Below are 21,228 nucleotides of genomic sequence, written 5' to 3' on the forward strand. Positions count from 1 at the left end.
GCTCTGCACTCTGAGGCAGATGGCGATACAGCCAGCCACCAGGTCAGACATGCTAAATCTTTCCTTCTAAGCGCACCTCGTGCTGCAACATACATTATTAGACATGGGTTAAGAGGCTGAAAATAATGGGGCAGGCAGTGTTGAAATGAATAGTTTTGTGTTGTTATTTCGGAGCATAACCTAACAAGGCGGCCCCATGGGGATGCAGCCCTGCTGCTCAAATTTCTACAATCAAGGGGGAAATGGAAGAAATGAAGAATGAAGAGAGACAGACAAGGAAGAATGGATGAATTCAATCATTCATTGGAAAAATGAGTGAACCAATGTATGAGGAGACCTAGTAGGAAATAATGTTCTGCATTCCCTCAGAGAGTCAGGTCAAATTAAGGATTGACAAGGTTTTCCACTAAGGAGGAGGCTTATTCCATTTTACCTTCTTTGTGCTCCAAGGCCCACCCACAAGAGTGATGATGAGGACAGGGAGAAGAAGAGGAGAGGGTGTACCAGAATTCCCTGGTACAATTTCTCACCCAAATTGTAGCCAAATCACCTGACCTGGGACAGCTGATCTACATGCTGGACCCTAACTCCCAGTTTGACAACTCTAACATTTTAACCAAGTTTGTGAAGATGAAGGAACCAAAATTAGCCCAGTTACAGGATGGCAGGTTCCTTACAGGATGGGAGACAGACATCAGTACCATACTGGTATTTGGCGGTTTGATGGGTGTGTGGGGTCTTTGCCAGACTCCACCTAGCATCATGGATTCCCTACTTTACTGATATTAGGGAGTTCGGTGCATTCATCATATGTGTGCATGTCACACACTAGTGGGCATCATATGTACATGTTTATCCTGTGTGTGTGTGAGTGTGTTCATGAGTTTAATAGCCCAAGTACTACAGAACATGATCAATGAAAGTGAACACTGTTTTCCAGATATGGCAGGGCAATTATTTAAATGAACTGACAAGGGTTGGATGGCATGGATAAGACCTATGAGAGTTCAAGGCATACCGAATCCAGGCATGACAAAGTAGGTGGCAGACAGAATTCTGGCAAAACTAAGTAGGTAGCTTGATGTCCAACTTACTGGAGAAGAGCAACTGAGCAGAGACACTTTTCACTAAGCAACATGCTCTAGTGGAGATCAAACATCCTTTGACTTACAGCCAGTACGAATTAAACCATTCATCAAATGAAACCTATTTTTCTCTGATTTTGAGTATACATTTGTGTCCCTTCCTGATTAATCTACTCTTTATCCTCTTAAGTCCCAATACCTCACGCTGATATCAGTCACATCTTTCCTTTTGACATGGTTTTCCCTCAAGCTTCGTACCGCCCCGAGATCATACAACTTTTTGTCCCCTCTTCACTGCTTCCTTGACAGCCATCTTGTCCTTTACCACACCACGCATCCCCAGTCCTTTACTCTCCAAGGGGAAAAGACCATAAATCCTGCTTTGTTTTGAGGCATGTATTTCTGTGATGCCCCATCCACCAAACACAATCCATCATTGACCAAATAACACAACATGTTAACAAATTTTTATTCTTTGAGAAAGAATAATCCATTGGAAAAGATACCAGGATTCATAGAAGACCTGAGGTATCTCTGAAAAAACACATTCCCAAAGAGAGCATTAGGTCTGCCCCTCAAAATTTCAGAATTTAACAGATCTTCACCAAATCATAGACATAGATATGGAAGTCATTATCAAACTTGATGAAATACACAGAAGGTTTGTTGGGAACTTGGCAAATAATTTTACCTATCTCTTGGGTTCCATTTTTTTTGGTGTACTGCACTCTTTTGCCCTCCAAGGAATCCCTGCCTAATTCCAAAGTCACCTCTACTGGAGGACATTCAGGCGTGATGTGGAGGTTGCCTTCAATGGAATCATCATGATGGTGGTAAAGGTACAGGACCGGATCATTCTCGTTGACAATGTAGAAACAGGTCGTTATGGTCTGCACCTCATCTGGGACCACGCCACTCCACTCTTCCTTAGAGCCTGGCATGATGTGGAGGTTGCCTTCCAGGTAGTCATCCAGGAGGTGGTAAATGTACAAGACCGGATCTTTCTTGTAGGTAATATAAAACCAGGTCTTCATGATTGGCACCTCTTCTAGGACCATCCCGTTCCAGTCATTCTTAGAGCCATTTGTGCCCATGAATGTATGTTTCACTGCTCTGCCAACTATGGTGTTTGAGAGATGAGTGTCTGTCACCTGAGGAAATGGCACATTATTAGGCAGGAACTTCAGGTTTAAAATCCTTTCATCACTATGAAGCTCCAAGCCATAGACACAATCAATCCCATCATATTTCAACAAATAGAGAGAGGGATATGTTGGCAGTTGATCTAGAATGATGGCTTTCCAATGGGTGACTGGTTCATTGGCTTCCTTCCAGCCATGAGAAATTCTGCGGCCAACAATACTCTCCAGGGCCTCAAAAGGCTTACTAAGTTTTTGCTTCTGGAGCGATGGCCCATTCTTCTTCTGGAGATGTGGCATGCAACTCATACTAAGAGGCATCTTCATCATGGCGGGAGACTTTCTGAGATAGGCCACAGCACTCCTGTTCCACTGTCTCTTGGCTCTGTTTCTGTGCTTGGGCTTCATAGCTGCCAATCTCTGCATAGGAAGAACTCTTCAGATTAAATCAGACACAAAGTGGTTTCCTCCACCATAAGTGCCTGCAAGGATAAGAAGGTGAGGATGTGAGGTCAAGGCTCTTTTTAGGAATAACTTTGGAGCAGTTGAAAAAGGCAGGGCTGAATAGATTTGGATACCTAAATGTGATATATTCTTAAGAAATTAATAGGAAAAGTATCAAACTCTTGTCTACAGCTCAGTATATGTGTATCAGAGACATATTCCTGCTGCAAAATGCAATTGACCTCTACTGAGAAACCTACTTCCTGACTTACTATATCAATGAGAGAGGAAGCTATGCCTATACCTAAAGTGAGAAAGAAATATCTGAACAGATGGCAAAGAATTCAAAGAACAGCCACTCCTCTCCTTACCACTCAAGCTACTGGTTAGTTGGCTGATCTATAACCACCTGCCCAGGTCATGGCACTCCAGTCCACTGGCTCTCTCTATTGTGTCTCCAGATCCAGACCAGGTTGATTACATAATGATATTCTGTATCTTCATTAGAGAAGTGAGTACTGTGAGTCAAACTGCCAAAAGAAAGAAACATTAATCTGTGCAACAGCACCTATTAGAAATAATTATCTTTAAAAACACATATGGACAAAGAGGATCTTTGCCATTTAAGTGGACTGAGGAATTGGACATTCTTAGCAAAGATAGAGTGGGGAGAATACCTGACATTAACCATCCCCCAGCTATCAAATATAGGAGCTGTTAACGACATAAATTTTGGACCCAGAGCAGATTTGAAAGAAACCTTTCTTTGACTACAGAGGTCCTAGTTGCTTCCTAAACATATTTACCAAAAGAAAATATCTTGGCTCTCTAGATTCCAACTTCTGGAAATTCGGTTGAACAGTTGTGGAGCCCAAGAGCTGAACTGACCTCCTCAGCCACTGTGAAGATAGTAAGCCCACCTTCACAGAAGACTAGTGCTTCATGTGGAACAGAGTTGCCACCCCCAACCAAAGCTTTGTGACATCATCAAGGCCCTACTTATGTCATAAAACTCCTCCTAGCCAGGTTTCTTCCCTACTAACCCCCAGAAATATCCAGCATACAGGTCCTAAAATGCTGCTCATACAGCCCCATGAAGACCCAAAATAAAAACCCCAATCTTCTTCCCAATTACTTGAGTCATATTTTCCAAGTAACTCAACCTTTTATGTGTTTTTTTTGTAAAATAATTTTTGGTCTGAGTCAACAACTCACATGAATTTTTTTTTCCTAGCTCCAATGTCCTCATTGGTTATTTTCTATTGATTTTTCCATTACTTCATAATAATAATTATCAAACTTTCCACTTCTCTTCCTCCTCCCACATTCTTCTTGCTCCGCAAATAAACCTCTCCACTCAAACACCAGTCCAAATAGAGGGCAGGGTACTTTGAGCTGTGGGAAGTCCAAGCCCACCCTTCATCCATCCAGATTTAGCAAGATATGCATCCACAAAAAATATGATCACAAAAAGCCAGTGTATGATATGCAGACAATTGCAAGTGCCATTAACTTTGGCTTCTCCGTCTGCCCCAATTGTCAGCCACATTCAGAGCTTCCAGTTTGATCCCATGTTCTTTCATTCCCAGGTCACTGGATTAGTTGAAATCCCCTTAGTTCAGGCACAGTGTCTCATAGTGTGGACCAAGCCCTTATATTCCTGACATCCTTGCTCTTTTTCTCCATCCATCTGCTCTTCCACTGGAGCTTGGAAGCTCCATCTAGTTTTCTGATTTTGACCCTGACTTGATCTCCATCATTTGCCAAACAAAAGTTCCATGGTGGTTTTCAAGATAGTCAGTCATCCGTCTGACTATGGGACAAGGCACACATAGTTCCTAGGGACATGTCACAGTGCGGTCAACTTCTCCTCCCTGCTTAAGTACCTAGAGAGGGTCACCCTATGGCCTTCTGAGAACCACTCGAGAGATATCGATCTTGACATCCCCAGAATGGCCACATAAATTGAGATATCATCAGTGTATGTGCACTAACTTGTGTGTGTTTGTGTGTGTGTATTTAAATCACAATAACAAATGGATTGTAATATTGAAGTTTCTTCTCATCTTGAGAAGAATATTTGCTACAGAAACACTCTCAAAGTAATAGTGAGAGTGTAAACTATCTAAGAAAGGAGAAATAACTGGAGGAATCCCCCAGGAGTTAGGCTCAGTGTCCCAGGAATTACGCCCAAGGAAAGTCAATGAACTCAGTGATGGAAGATAAAACCCAGCCTAGTTAAAACTCTAAATCATTTAGGTGGAACATGAGATACTCTTACAACAGTTACAAGAGGTCTAAAATGCCTGGACTGGAACATAAGGGGAACACAATGACGTGGAGCTGAGAGTGCATGGCAAAACTGATTGGATCTGGCAAAAATTATGTAAGCATACCAAGGAAACCACCAGTGGGACAAAACCCTAACAAACCTGTATGACAACATATCATGTTGAACATAATGAGATTTATAAACAAAGGAAAGATCTTAATTATGTCACTGTCACACAGGTGATGATGAACCAGTTCCATCGTAGAGTGACTCCCTGCTGTGTTTAAGATAACTTGTCAATTCTGTCTAGTCAGTTACAAGGAAATTTGCATTAATTGCACAGATTAACTATCAGCATTATTTAATGCACAATCAAAGGCAAGGCAAAGAAATCATAGACATGTTGTTGAATGCTGATGATGTTATTGGGAGTTTTGATGGTTTTTTTTTCTTAAAGGGAAATCATCGGTGACTCTCATGCATGAAGCAGATCCTTTCTCTGTGATGTTTCCTGAATAGCCACTGAGATACCAGCCCATTGAGTTGTGGTCTCTCTCTCTTTTAAAAAGCAACTTCTACCTTCAGCTTGATCTCTTGCTTGAGCTTCCCTTCCGGCTACTAGGCTCCTTTCCTGATCCTGCAGAGGGCTTTTGTAAGGGATTGTGATCTCTAAGTTTTCCCCCTTTCAAGAACTAATCATTCTATTAATCACAATTCTAAACTGCTGTGGGAGTTTGTTTGTGACTTATGCCTTCACATGTGATACAAGCGACCTGTGTGTATAGGGTCTTCTCTCTGTTCATGAGGGGAAGGCATGGCAGCAGGAGTAGATGGCTGCTCATTCTCTGTAAGGAAATCAGTAAACAGTGGGCACCAAGTACAAGGATGTCCTGAAATATTAAGTCTTGTCCTTTCAAGGCCCCAAAGCCTCCAGCTAGGTTCACGGTCACGACAATCTCCAAAACCCACCAAGCATGAAGTATTCAGAACCAGAAGCCTGTGTGTGCCATATCACATAAATTCATCGTGAGTACACCAATCTGTTTTTTTTTTTTTTTAATTCTAAATTATTTTGTCCCATCAGAACGATTTATATTACCAATTAACCAAATTTGCTGCATCTTTGGTGTCCTAGAATTGCTTTAAATTGTTGCTGGGACAGTCTTACAAACCTTCCTGTGCTGTTATGAGACCTTAAGGGGACAGCACTTATTTCAGAAATCAAAGGCAGTTGGGTTCAATCCTATGGTTAACTGTTAGCTAGACACTGGAAGGATGGATTTGACTAAGAAAGGGAGACAGCATACATGGAGGCAGGTAACCTTTCCTTTGCAAAATGACCCATTTTGAGGCCTTACTTCAGGCTCTTCTCTTCTCCTAATCTTGGTTTTTTTATTAGTTTAGGAGAAGAATTAAAACTCCATTTACAGTATCTGTGAACCCGAATGAGTTAAGTATGTGTGACCAACTTGATGTCTGCCTGTCTGTCAACAGGGCCAGAGTTCAGGGGCATCTGATGCATAGCACAGGAATGTCAGCCATCAATCTCTGGTCCACCTAACTCTACAGCATTAGAGTTGTCATGGTTGCTCATCTGATCTTCCTCATATGATCTCCATCCACAGAGATGTCAGAAAAATCCTCCCCTGAGAGTGCAAGTTCTTTACAAATGAAAGATTATACAACAGAAGACACATGGGAGATTTATATGGGCAAGCTGTTGAAAGAACAAAGTGACAGAAGAAGTTTATTGATTAATTAAAGAAAGAATCCGCTTCAGCTGATAGATTAGAACATAGGTAGGTGGGGTAAACAAAATAGAATGCCGGGAGGAAGAGGTAGTGAGCTCAGAGAAGCCATGCTCCCCTTTCCCCGGCAGATGCCATAGCTCTGCTCTCTGAGGCAGATGTCGATGCAGCCAGCCACCATATCAGACATGCTGAATTTTTCCTGGTAAGTGCACCTCGTTATACTACACTGATTATTAGAAATGGGTTAAAATGCTGAATCTAATGGGCCAGCAGTGTTTAAAAGAATACAGTTTTGGTGTATTTATTTCAGGCATAACCTTCATGCGGCCGTGATGCTGGGGACACAGCCTCGCTGCTCAAATAACTACAGAATGGCTTGCAGCCTTGTGGACAACTGAATCCACTGAAAGCCTGAGAAAGCTTGGGAAAGAGTAAAGCATGTTTTCTTGGTAGCAGCAATTTCTCGGTCTGCTCTGCTTGCTACAAGAAAGCAAGGGCTCTCATCTAAAAGAGGCTTGCTGACTCAGCTTCAGCTGCAAAACCCTGCAGCCCTTAAGAGGTCCTGCCACAAAACATTTAAATGGTGTTGATAAAAGCCAACTGAATGCTCGTATGTTTTCAGCAGTAGCAGGGAAAAAAACTGTGTTGTTTAAAATGCCGGCTTTCTGGGCCATCCTGCCTGGGCAAACTCTGACTGTTTGAGGAAGGAGGGCCAGCTACAGAGAGAGGACTTGAGTGTTGTCTGTTGCAGCCTCTTTGATGGCAAGGACCATGAAGCACTGTAGACTTGTGGCACTGAATGCGGCTTTGTTCGGTACCTCAGCCACAAGGTTGGAATGGCAGAAAGCTAAGGAATAGGCTACATCTGGCCAGCAAAGCCACGGCTTTAGTACTACTGAGATTTCTTGGTAAATGAAAGACTCATGTGGTCAGAAAAACAGAGAGAGAAATAGAGTAAAGAAAGATTCAAAGACAAAGAAAAATTTTAAATGATTTACAGTGTGTTAAAAATATGTGCAGGCTAAAATTTGAAGTTCTTAAAGTTAAAAAAAGGAAGAGAGTTGTTGGGTGTGGTAGGACACACCTGTAAACCCAACACATGGGAGGCAGAGGGAGATTGACCTCTGTACCTTCAAGGTGAGGTAGCACACGCCTTTTATCCCAGTGCCTTGAAGGCAGAGACAAACAGATCTTTGTGAGTTCAATGTGTAGTAGCATACACCTTTAATCCCAATGCCTGAAAGGCAGAGAGAGGCAGATCTCTGAGACTTCAAGGACAGACAGGTATACAGAGTTATTCCAGGTCAAAGATACAGAGAACCTGTCTCAAAAGGCAAATAATGAAAAGGAAAAATAAACAAAATAGAGGTTAAATTGAAGCGCACAAAGATGGAAAATTCACAGCGAATTTTGATATTGTATGCTATTATGTTCTTCTTGAATCATTTGAATTTTGAGGCAGTAGCAATAGCTGCTAAAAGATGTTTCTTTATAAAAGCTGCTGAAATAATCCAACATAGATATTTTGAAAATGCCTTGTCATTGAAATTTGGATCTAAGGACATGATGCTTTGGAAAGGAGTTTCTATTTTGTTTTCACAGAGGGTGACAGTGTGGATGCCTCTATCCTAATATGGTAGGATGGACCACTCCCTACTTAAAGGTTGCTGTGAACACCTTTAAAAAATTGCTTCGCTCAACTGCCAACTGAGATAAATCAATAATGATGCCACCATTCAGCAGGAAGCATTTTGGAGAGAAGAAACTGCACCCACGTTCCCAAATATGGCTTATAAACATTCTTTTACATTTAAAGTGGGATGTGATATAGATATGAATATTAGCCTTAGTATAGATTTTGCTTTACTGATAGAGATTTTAGGTCAATTTTGTTATATGTATATGGATTTTTGATCTTCATTAAGGTATTGTGATTGTGTAGTTCATTTAAAAATATAATGTATATAGGTTATTAATGGATAATCATTAATAATAGTCAAGTTTGTAGTCATGTTAGTTAGATTTTCTAGCTACATAGATATATATATTTCAGTTAGATAGGCATTATTCATATCTCTCTAGACTACAAAATAGGGTATTTAATGTTTTAGTACCTTAGGGTTTTTCATGACAGTGAGACACTCTACTCTTGGCAGCACATATCTACTTCAGGAAGAAGATGGGCATCAAAGAGGATCCTTATGGAGTTTGATAGCCATTTGGGGAAGAAACTGATCTTGCCTGGATTGTTGCATAAACTATACACAGAAAACACTCAGAGAGAGGACTACTGAACTTGCCTAAAGGCGAGATGATCTTTTCGTGTTCCTGATTCAGGAAAGGGTCAGCAAAACATTCTTCAAGACAAGCAGATAGTGACTGCCTTTGAAATTTCCTGCTTCATGGAAATGTCTGCTGGAAACTATGGGCCTGTAGGCTGAGGATGGAAACACCAACGGTACAGAGGAACTTTGGGTGACTGTCCAGGCAGCGAGATGTCTCTGTCATTTCTAGAGTTTGAAAATGGCTTACTTTTTGTTTGCTTAGGTAATACTGTATTATTCTGGAGTCTCTGATGGAGTTGAAGAATAGATAGATATTTATAGTTTTCCATTGTTATGATAAAAGATAAAATAGATATAAATATTGTAACTGTAATTCTTGCTTGATAACTGTTTTGTTATATGTAATTTTGCTATGTTAAAGTTAAAGATTCCGTTCTTGTTTAAACAGAAATAGGAGTAATGATGGAGTATATGTCATTGGTTAATTAAATAAAGAAACTGTTTGGCCTGAAAGGTTAGAACATAGGTGGGTGGAATAAACATAAGAGAATGCTGGGAGGAATAGGAATTGAGCTTAGAGATGCCATGCACCTCTCCCATGGGCAAAAATGGTAGCTCTGCACTCTGAGGCAGATGGCGATACTGCCAACCACCAGGTCAGACATGCTAAATCTTTCCTTCTAAGCGCACCTCGTGCTGCAACATACATTATTAGACATGGGTTAAGAGGCTGAAAATAATGGGGTAGGCAGTGTTTAAATGATTAGTTTTGTGTTGTTATTTCGGAGCATAACCTTACAAGGCGGCCCCATGGGGATGCAGCCCTGCTGCTCAAATTTCTACAATCAAGGGGGAAATGGAAGAAGGGAAGAAAGAAGAGAGAGAGACAATGAAGAATGGATGGATTCAATCATTCATTGGAAAAATGAGGGAACCAATGAATGAGGAGACCTAGTAGGAAAAAATGTGCTGCATTCCCTCAGAGAGTCAGGTCAAATTAAGGATTGACAAGGTTTTCCACTAAGGAGGAGCCTTATTCCATTTTACCTTCTTTGTGCTCCAGGCCCACCCACAAGAGTGATGATGAGGACAGGGAGAAGAAGAGGAGAGGGTGTACCAGAATTCCCTGGTACAATTTCTCACCCAAATTGTAGCCAAATCACCTGACCTGGGTCAGCTGCTCTACATGCTGGACCCTAACTCCCAGTTTGACAACTCTAACATTTTAACCAAGTTTGTGAAGATGAAGGAACCAAAAATAGCCCAGTTACAGGATGGCAGGTTCCTTACAGGATGGGAGTCAGACATCAGTACCATACTGGTATTTGGCGGTTTGATGGGTGTGTGGGGTCTTTACCAGACTCCATCTAGCATCATGGATTCCCTACTTTACTGATATTATGGAGTTCGGTGCATTCATCATATGTGTGCATGTCACACACTAGTGGGCATCATATGTACATGTTTATCCTGTGTGTGGGTGAGTGTGTTCATGAGTTTTATAGCCCAAGTACTACAGAACATGATCAATGAAAGGGAACACTGTTTTCCAGATATGGCAGGGCAATTATTTAAATGAACTGACAAGGGTTGGATGGCATGGATAAGACCTATGAGAGTTCAACGCATACCGAATCCAGGCATGACAAAGTAGGTGGCAGACAGAATTCTGGCAAAACTAAGTAGGTAGCTTGATGTCCAACTTACTGGAGAAGAACAACTGAGCAGAGACACTTTTCACTAAGCAACATGCTCTAGTGGAGATCAAACATCCTTTGACTTACAGCCAGTACGAATTAAACAATTCATCAAATGAAACCTAATTTTCTCTGATTTTGAATATACATTTGTGTCCCTTCCTGATTAATCTACTCTCTATCCTCTTAAGTCCCAATACCTCACGCTGATATCGGTCACATCTTTCCATTTGACATGGTTTTCCCTCAAGCTTCATACCGCCCCGAGATCATACAACTTTTTGTCCCCTCTCCACTGCTTCCTTGACAGCCATCTTGTCCTTTACCACAGCACGCATCCCCAGTCCTTTACTCTCCAAGGGGAATAGACCATAAATCCTGCTTTGTTTTGAGGCATGTATTTCTGTGATGCCCCATCCACCAAACACAACCCATCATTGACCAAATAACACAACATGTTAACAAATTTTTATTCTTTGAGAAAGAATAATCCATTGGAAAAGATACCAGGATTCATAGAAGACCTGATGTATCTCTGAAAAAACATATTCCCACAGAGAGAATTAAGTCTGCCCCTCAAAATTTGAGAATTTCACTTTAACAGATCTTCACCAAATCATAGACATAGATATGGAAGTCATTATCAAACTTGATGAAATACACAGAAGGTTTGTTGGGAACTTGGCAAATAATTTTACCTATCTCTTGGGTTCCATCTTTTTTGTTGTACTGCACTCTTTTGCCCTCCAAGGAATCCCTGTCTAATTCCACAGTCACCTCTACTGGAGGACATTCAGGCGTGATGTGGAGGTTGCCTTCAATGGAATCATCATGATGGTGGTAAAGGTACAGGACCGGATCATTCTCGTTGACAATGTAGAAACAGATCGTTATGGTCTGCACCTCATCTGGGACCACGCCACTCCACTCTTCCTTAGAGCCTGGCATGATGTGGAGGTTGCATTCCAGGTAGTCATCCAGGAGGTGGTAAATGTACAAGACCAGATCTTTCTCGTAGGTAATATAAAACCAGTTCTTCATGATTGGCACCTCTTCTAGGACCATCACGTTCCAGTCATTCTTAGAGCCATTTGTGCCCATGAATGTATGTTTCACTGCTCTGCCAACTATGGTGTTTGAGAGATGAGTGTCTGTCACCTGAGGAAATGGCACATTATTAGGCAGGATCTTCAGGTTTAAAATCCTTTCATCACTATGAAGCTCCAAGCCATAGACACAATCAATCCCATCATATTTCAACAAATAGAGAGAGGGATATGTTGGCAGTTGATCTAGAATGATGGCTTTCCAATGGGTGACAGGTTCATTGGCTTCCTTCCAGCCATGAGAAATTCTGCGGCCAACAATATTCTCCAGGGCCTCAAAAGGCTTACTAAGTTTTTGCTTCTGGAGCGATGGCCCATTCTTCTTCTGGAGATGTGGCATGCAACTCATACTAAGAGGCATCTTCATCATGGCGGGAGACTTACTGAGGTAGGCCACAGCACTCCTGTTCCACTGTCTCTTGGCTCTTTTTCTGTGCTTGGGCTTCATAGCTGCCAATCTCTGCATAGGAAGAACTCTTCAGATGAAATCAGACACAAAGTGGTTTCCTCCACCATAAGTGCCTGCAAGGATAAGAAGGTGAGCATGTGAGGTCAAGGCTCTTTTTAGGAATAACTTTGGAGCAGGTGAAAAAGGCAGGGCTGAATATATTTGGATACCTAAATGGAATATGTTCTTAAGAAATTAATAGGAAAATTATCAAACTCTTGTCTACAGCTCAGTATATGTGTATCAGAGACATATTCCTGCTGCAAAAGGCAATTGACCTCTACTGAGAAAACTACTTCCTGACTTACTATATCAATGAGAGAGGAAACTATGCCTATACCTAAAGTGAGAAAGAAATATCTGAACAGATGGCAAAGAATTCAAAGAACAGCCACTCCTCTCCTTACCACTCAAGCCACTGGTTAGTTGGCTGATCTATAACCACCTGCCCAAGGTCATCGCACTCCAGTCCACTGGCTCTCTCTATTGTGTCTCCTGATCCAGATCCAGGTTGATTACATAAAGATATTCTGTATCTTCATTAGAGAAGTGAGTACTGTGAGTCAAACTGCCAAAAGAAAGAAACATTAATCTGTGCAACAGCACCTATTAGAAATAGTTATCTTTAAAAACACATATGGACAAAGAGGATCTTTGCCATTTAAGTGGACGGAGGAATTGGACATATTTAGCAAAGATAGAGTGGGGAGAATACCTGACATTAACCGTCCCCCAGCTATCAAATATAGGAGCTTTTAACGACATAAATTTTGGACCCAGAGCAGATTTGAAAGAAACCTTTCTTTGACTACAGAGGTCCTAGTTGCTTCCTAAACATATTTACCCAAAAGCAAATATCTTGGCTCTCTAGATTCCAACTTCTGGAAATTCGGTTGAACAGTTGTGGAGCCCAAGAGCTGAACTGACCTCCTCAGCCACCGTGAAGATAGTAAGCCCACCTTCACAGAAGACCAGTGCTTCATGTGGAACAGAGTTGCCACCCCCAACCAAAGCTTTGTGACATCATCAAGGCTCTACTTATGTCATAAAACTCCTCCTAGCCAGGTTTCTTCCCTACTAACCCCCAGAAATATCCAGCATACAGGTCCTAAAATGCTGCTCATACAGCCCCATGAAGACCCAAAATAAAAACCCCAATCTTCTTCCCAATTACTTGAGTCATATTTTCCAAGTAACTCAACCCCTTTATGTGTTTTTTTTTTATGTAAAATAATTTTTGGTCTTAATCAACAACTCACATAAATGTTTTTTTTTTCCTAGCTCCAATGTCCTCATTGGTTATTTTCTATTGATTTTTCCATTACTTCATAATAATAATTATCAAACTTTCCACTTCTCTTCCTCCTCCCACATTCTTCTTGCTCCGCAAATAAACCTCTCCACTCAAACACCAGTCCAAATAGAGGGCAGGGTACTTTGAGCTGTGGGAAGTCCAAGCCCACCCTTCATCCATCCAGATTTAGCAAGGTATGCATCCACAAAAAATATGATCACAAAAAGCCAGTGTATGATATGCAGACAATTGCAAGTGCCATTATCTTTGGCTTCTCCGTCTGCCCCAATTGTCAGCCACATTCAGAGCTTCCGGTTTGATCCCATGTTCTTTCATTCCCAGGTCACTGGATTAGTTGAAATCCCCTTAGTTCAGGCACAGTGTCTCATAGTGTGGACCAAGCCCTTATATTCCTGACATCCTTGCTCTTTTTCTCCATCCATCTGCTCTTCCACTGGAGCTTGGAAGCTCCATCTAGTTTTCTGATTTTGACCCTGACTTGATCTCCATCATTTGCCAAACAAAAGTTCCATGGTGGTTTTCAAGATAGTCAGTCATCCGTCTGACTATGGGACAAGGCACACATAGTTCCTAGGGACATGTCACAGTGCGGTCAACTTCTCCTCCCTGCTTAAGTACCTAGAGAGGGTCACCCTATGGCCTTCTGAGAACCACTCGAGAGATATCGATCTTGACATCCCCAGAATGGCCCCATAAATTGAGATATCATCAGTGTATGTGCATTAACTTGTGTGTGTTTGTGTCTGTGTATTTAAATCACAATAACAAATGGATTGTAATATTGAAGTTTCTTCTCATCTTGAGAAGAATATTTGCTACAGAAACACTCTCAAAGTAATAGTGAGAGTGTACACTATCTAAGAAAGGAGAAATAACTGGAGGAATCCCCCAGGAGTTAGGCTCAGTGTCCCAGGAATTACGCCCAAGGAAAGTCAATGAACTCAGTGATGGAAGATAAAACCCAGCCTAAATAAAACCGTAAATCATTTAGGTGGAACATGAGATACTCTTACAACAGTTACAAGAGGTCTAAAATGCCTGGACTGGAACATAAGGGGAACACAATGATGTGGAGCTGAGAGTGCATGGCAAAACTGATTGGATCTGGCAAAAATTATGTAAGCATACCAAGGAAACCACCAGTGGGACAAAACCCTAAGAAATCTGTATGACAACATATCATGTTGAACATAATGAGATTTATAGACAAAGGAAAGATCTTAATTATGTCACTGGCACACAGGTGATGATGAACCAGTTCCATCGTTGTTTAAGATAACCTGTCAATTCTGTCTAGTCAGTTACAAGGAAATTTGCATTAATTGCACAGATTAACTATCAGCATCATTTACTGCACAATCAAAGGCAAGGGAAAGAAATCATAGACATGTTGTTGAATGCTGATGATGTTATTGGGAGTTTTGATGGGTTTTTTTCTTTAAGGGAAATCATCGGTGACTCTCATGCATGAAGCAGATCCTTTCTCTGTGATGTTTCCTGAATAGCCACTAAGATACCAGCCCATTGAGTTGTGGTCTCTCTCTCTTTTAAAAAGCAACTTCTACCTTCAGCTTGATCTCTTGCTTGAGGTTCCCTTCCAGCTACTAGGCTCCTTTTCTGATCCTTCAGAGGGCTTTTGTAAGGGATTGTGATCTCTAAGTTTTTCCCCTTTCAAGAACTAATCATTCTATTAATCACAATTCTAAACTGCTGTGGGAGTTTGTTTGTGACTTATGCCTTCACATGTGATACAAGCGACCTGTGTATATAGGGTCTTCTCTCTGTTCATGTGGGGAAGGCATGGCAGCAGGAGTAGATGGCTGCTCATTCTCTGTAAGGAAATCAGTAAACAGTGGGGACCAAGTACAAGGATGTCCTGAAATATTAAGTCTTGTCCTTTCAAGGCCCCAAAGCCTCCAGCTAGGTTCAGGGTCACAACAATCTCCAAAACCCACCAAGCATGAAGTATTCAGAACCAGAAGCCTGTGTGTGCCATATCACATTAATTCATCGTGAGTACACCAATCTGTTTTTTTTTTTATTTCTAAATTATTTTGTCCCATCAGAACGATCTATATTACCAATAAACCAAATTTGCTGCATCTTTGGTGTCCTAGAATTGCTTTAAATTGTTGCTGGGACAGTCTTACAAACCTTCCTGTGCTGTTATGAGACCTTAAGGGGACAGCACTTATTTCAGAAATCAAAGGCAGTTGGGTTCAATCCTATGGTTAGCTGTGAGCTAGACACTGGAAGGATGGATTTGACTAAGAAAGGGAGACAGCATACATGGAGGCAGGTAACCTTTCCTTTGCAAAATGACCCATTTTGAGGCCTTACTTCAGGCTCTTCTCTTCTCCTAATCTTGGTTTTTTTATTAGTTTAGGAGAAGAATTAAAACTCCATTTACAGTATCTGTGAACCCGAATGAGTTAAGTATGTGTGACCAACTTGATGTCTGCCTGTCTGTCAACAGGGCCAGAGTTCAGGGGCATCTGATGCATAGCACAGGAATGTCAGCCATCAATCTCTGGTCCACCTAACTCTACAGCATTAGAGTTGTCATGGTTGCTCATCTGATCTTCCTCATATGATCTCCATCCACAGAGATGTCAGAAAAATCCTCCCCTGAGAGTGCAAGTTCTTTACAAATGAAAGATTATACAACAGAAGACACATGGGAGATTTATATGGGCAAGCTGTTGAAAGGACAAAGTGAAAGAAGAAGTTTATTGATTAATTAAAGATAGAATCCGCTTCAGCTGATAGGTTAGAACATAGGTAGATGGAGTAAACAAAATAGAATGCGGGGAGGAAGAGGTAGTGAGCTCAGAGAAGCCATGCTCCCCTCTCCCCGGCAGATGCCATAGCCCTGCTCTCTGAGGCAGATTTCGATGCATCCAGCCACCATGTCAGACATGCTGAATTTTTCCTGGTAAGTGCACCTCGTTATACTACACTGATTATTAGAAATGGGTTAAAATGCTGAATCTAATGGGACAGCAGTGTTTAAAAGAATAAAGTTTTGGTTTATTTATTTCAGGCATAACCTTCATGCGTATGGTGCTGGGGACACAGCCTCGCTGCTCAAATAACTACAGAATGGCTTGCAGCCTTGTGGACAACTGAATCCACTGAAAGCCTGAGAAAGCTTGGGAAAGAGTAAAGCATGTTTTCTTGGTAGCAGCGATTTCTCGGTCTGCTCTGCTTGCTAGAAGAAAGCAAGGGCTCTCATCTAAAAGAGGCTTGCTGACTCAGCTTCAGCTGCAAAACCCTGCAGCCCTTAAGAGGTCCTGCCACAAAACATTTAAATGGTGTTGATAAAAGCCAACTGAATGCTTGTATGTTTTCAGCAGTAGCAGGAAAAAAAACTGTGTTGTTTTAAAATGCCGGCTTTCTGGGCCATCCTGCCTGGGCAAACTCTGACTGTTTGAGGAAGGAGGGCCAGCTACAGAAAGAGGGCTTGAGTGTTGTCTGTTGCAGCCATTTTCATGGCAAGGACCTTGAAGAACTGTAGACTTGTGGCACTGAATGCGGCTTTGTTCGGTACCTCAGCCACAAGGTTGGAATGGCAGAAAGCTAAGGAATGGGCTATATCTGGCCAGCAAAGCCACGGCTTTAGTCCTACTGAGATTGCTTGGTAAATGAAAGACTCATGTGGTCAGAAAAACAGAGAGAGAAATAGAGTAAAGAGAGATTCAAAGACAAAGAAAATGTTTAAATGATTTACAGTGTGTTAAAAATATGTGCAGGATAAAATTTGAAGTTCTTAAAGTTAAAAAAAGGAAGAGAGTTGTTGGGTGTGGTAGTACACACCTGTAAACCCAACACATGGGAGGCAGAGGGAGATTGACCTCTGTACTTTCAAGGTGAGGTAGCACACGCCTTTAATCCCAGTGCCTTGAAGGCAGAGACAAACAGATCTTTGTGAGTTCAATGTGTAGTAGCATACACCTTTAATCCCAATGCCTGAAAGGCAGAGAGAGGCAGATCTCTGAGACTTCAAGGACAGACAGGTATACAGAGTTATTCCAGGTCAAAGATACAGAGAACCTGTCTCAAAAGGCAAAAAAGAAAAAGGAAAAGTAAACAAAATAGAGGTTAAATTGAAGCGCACAAAGATGGAAAATTCACAGCGAATTTTGATATTGTATGCTATTATGCTCTTTTTGAATCATTTGAATATTGAGGCAGTAGCAATAGCTGCTAAAAGATGTTTCTTTATAAAAGCTGCTGAAATAATCCAACATAGATATTTTGAAAATGCCTTGACTTTGAAATTTGGATCTAAGGACATGATGCTTTGGAAAGGAGTTTCTATTTTGTTTTCACAGAGGGTGATAGTCTGTGGATGCCTCTATCCTAATATGGTAGGATGGACCACACCCTACTTAAAGGTTGCTGTGAACACCTTTAAAAAATTGCTTCGCTCAACTGCCAACTGAGATAAATCAATAATGATGCCACCATTCAGCAGGAAGCATTTTGGAGAGAAAAAACTGCACCCACGTTCCCAATATGGCTTATAAACTTTCTTTTACATTTAAAGTGGGATGTGATATAGATATGAATATTTGCATTAGTATAGATTTTGCTTTACTGATAGAGATTTTAGGTCAATTTTGTTATATGTATATGCATTTTTGATCTTAATTAAGGTTATGTGATTATGTAGTTCATTTAAAAATATAATGTATATAGGTTATTAATGGATAATCATTAATAATAGTCAAGTTTGTAGTCATGTTAGTTAGATTTTCTAGCTACATAGATATATATATTTCAGTCAGATAGGCATTAATCGTAACTCTCTAGACTACAAAATAGGCTATTTAATGTTTTAGTACCTTAGGGTTTTTCATGACAGTGAGACACTCTACTCTTGGCAGCACATATCTACTTCAGGAAGAAGATGGGCATCAAAGAGGATTCTTATGGAGTTTGATAGCCATTTGGGGAAGAAACTGCTCTTGCCTGGATTGTTGCATAAACTGTACACAGAAAACACTCAGAGAGAGGTCTACTGAACTTGCCTAAAGGTGAGATGATCTTTTCGTGTTCCTGATTCAGGAAAGGGTCAGCAAAACATTCTTCAAGACAAGCAGATAGTGACTGCCTTTGAAATTTCCTGCTTCATGGAAATGTCTGCTGGAAACTATGGGCCTGTAGGCTGAGGATGGAAACACCAACGGTACAGAGGAACTTTGGGTGACTGTCCAGGCAGCGAGATGTCTCTGTCATTTCTAGAGTTTGAAAATGGCTTACTTTTTGTTTGCTTAGGTAATACTGTATTATTCTGGAGTCTCTGATGGAGTTGAAGAAGAGAGAGATAGTTATAGTTTTCCATTGTTATGATAAAAGATAAAATAGATATAAATATTGTAACTGTAATTCTTGCTTGATAACTGTTTTGTTATATGTAATTTTGCTATGTTAAAGTTAAAGATTCCGTTCTTGTTTAAACAGAAATAGGAGTAATGATGGAGTATAGGTCATTGGTTAATTAAATGAAGAAACTGTTTGGCCTGAAAGGTTAGAACATACGTGGGTGGAATAAACATAAGAGAATGCTGGGAGGAATAGGAATTGAGCTTAGAGATGCCATGCACCTCTCCCATGGGCAGAAATGGTAGCTCTGCACTCTGAGACAGATGGCGATACAGCCAGCCACCAGGTCAGACATGCTAAATCTTTCCTTCTAAGCGCACCTCGTGCTGCAACATACATTATTAGACATGGGTTAAGAGGCTGAAAATAATGGGGCAGGCAGTGTTGAAATGAATAGTTTTGTGTTGTTATTTCGGAGCATAACCTAACAAGGCGGCCCCATGGGGATGCAGCCCTGCTGCTCAAATTTCTACAATCAAGGGGGAAATGGAAGAAATGAAGAATGAAGAGAGACAGACAAGGAAGAATGGATGAATTCAATCATTCATTGGAAAAATGAGTGAACCAATGAATTAGGAGACCTAGTAGGAAAAAATGTGCTGCATTCCCTCAGAGAGTCAGGTCAAATTAAGGATTGACAAGGTTTTCCACTAAGGAGGAGCCTTATTCCATTTTACCTTCTTTGTGCTCCAGGCCCACCCACAAGAGTGATGATGAGGACAGGGAAAAGAAGAGGAGAGGGTGTACCAGAATTCCCTGGTACAATTTCACCCAAATTGTAGCCAAATCACCTGACCTGGGACAGCTGATCTACATGCTGGACCCTAACTCCCAGTTTGACAACTCTAACATTTGAACCAAGTTTGTGAAGATGAAGGAACCAAAAATAGCCCAGTTACAGGATGGCAGGTTCCTTACAGGATGGGAGTCAGACATCAGTACCATACTGGTATTTGGCGGTTTGATGGGTGTTTGGGGTCTTTGCCAGACTCCACCTAGCATCATGGATTCCCTACTTTACTGATATTATGGAGTTCGGTGCATTCATCATATGTGTGCATGTCACACACTAGTGGGCATCATATGTACATGTTTATCCTGTGTGTGGGTGAGTGTGTTCATGAGTTTTATAGCCCAAGTACTACAGAACATGATCAATGAAAGGGAACACTGTTTTCCAGATATGGCAGGGCAATTATTTAAATGAACTGACAAGGGTTGGATGGCATGGATAAGACCTATGAGAGTTCAAGGCATACCGAATCCAGGCATGACAAAGTAGGTGGCAGACAGAATTCTGGCAAAACTAAGTAGGTAGCTTGATGTCCAACTTGCTGGAGAAGAGCAACTGAGCAGAGAAACTTTTCACTAAGCAACATGCTCTAGTGGAGATCAAACATCCTTTGACTTACAGCCAGTACGAATTAAACAATTCATCAAATGAAACCTAATTTTCTCTGATTTTGAGTATACATTTGTGTCCCTTCCTGATTATCTACTCTCTATCCTCTTAAGTCCCAATACCTCACGCTGATATCGGTCACATCTTTCCATTTGACATGGTTTTCCCTCAAGCTTCATACCGCCCCGAGATCATACAACTTTTTGTCCCCTCTCCACTCCTTCCTTGACAGCCATCTTGTCCTTTACCACACCACGCATCCCCAGTCCTTTACTCTCCAAGGGGAATAGACCATAAATCCTGCTTTGTTTTGAGGCATGTATTTCTGTGATGCCCCATCCACCAAACACAATCCATCATTGACCAAATAACTCACATGTTAACAAATTTTTATTCTTTGAGAAAGAATAATCCATTGGAAAGGATACCAGGATTCATAGAAGACCTGAGGTATTTCTGAAAAAACATATTCCCACAGAGAGAATTAAGTCTGCCCTCAAAATTTGAGAATTTCACTTTAACAGATCTTCACCAAATCATAGACATAGATATGGAAGTCATTATCAAACTTGATGAAATACACAGAAGGTTTGTTGGGAACTTGGCAAATAATTTTACCTATCTCTTGGGTTCCATCTTTTTTGTTGTACTGCACGCTTTTGCCCTCCAAAGGATCCCTGTCTAATTCCACAGTCACCTCTACTGGAGGACATTCAGGCGTGATGTGGAGGTTGCCTTCAATGGAATCATCATGATGGTGGTAAAGGTACAGGACCGGATCATTCTCGTTGACAATGTAGAAACAGGTCGTTATGGTCTGCACCTCATCTGGGACCACGCCACTCCACTCTTCCTTAGAGCCTGGCATGATGTGGAGGTTGCATTCCAGGTAGTCA

The sequence above is a fragment of the Microtus pennsylvanicus genome (assembly GCF_037038515.1).
Source record: "Microtus pennsylvanicus isolate mMicPen1 chromosome Y unlocalized genomic scaffold, mMicPen1.hap1 SUPER_Y_unloc_3, whole genome shotgun sequence".
NCBI classification, from domain to species: Eukaryota; Metazoa; Chordata; class Mammalia; order Rodentia; family Cricetidae; genus Microtus; species Microtus pennsylvanicus.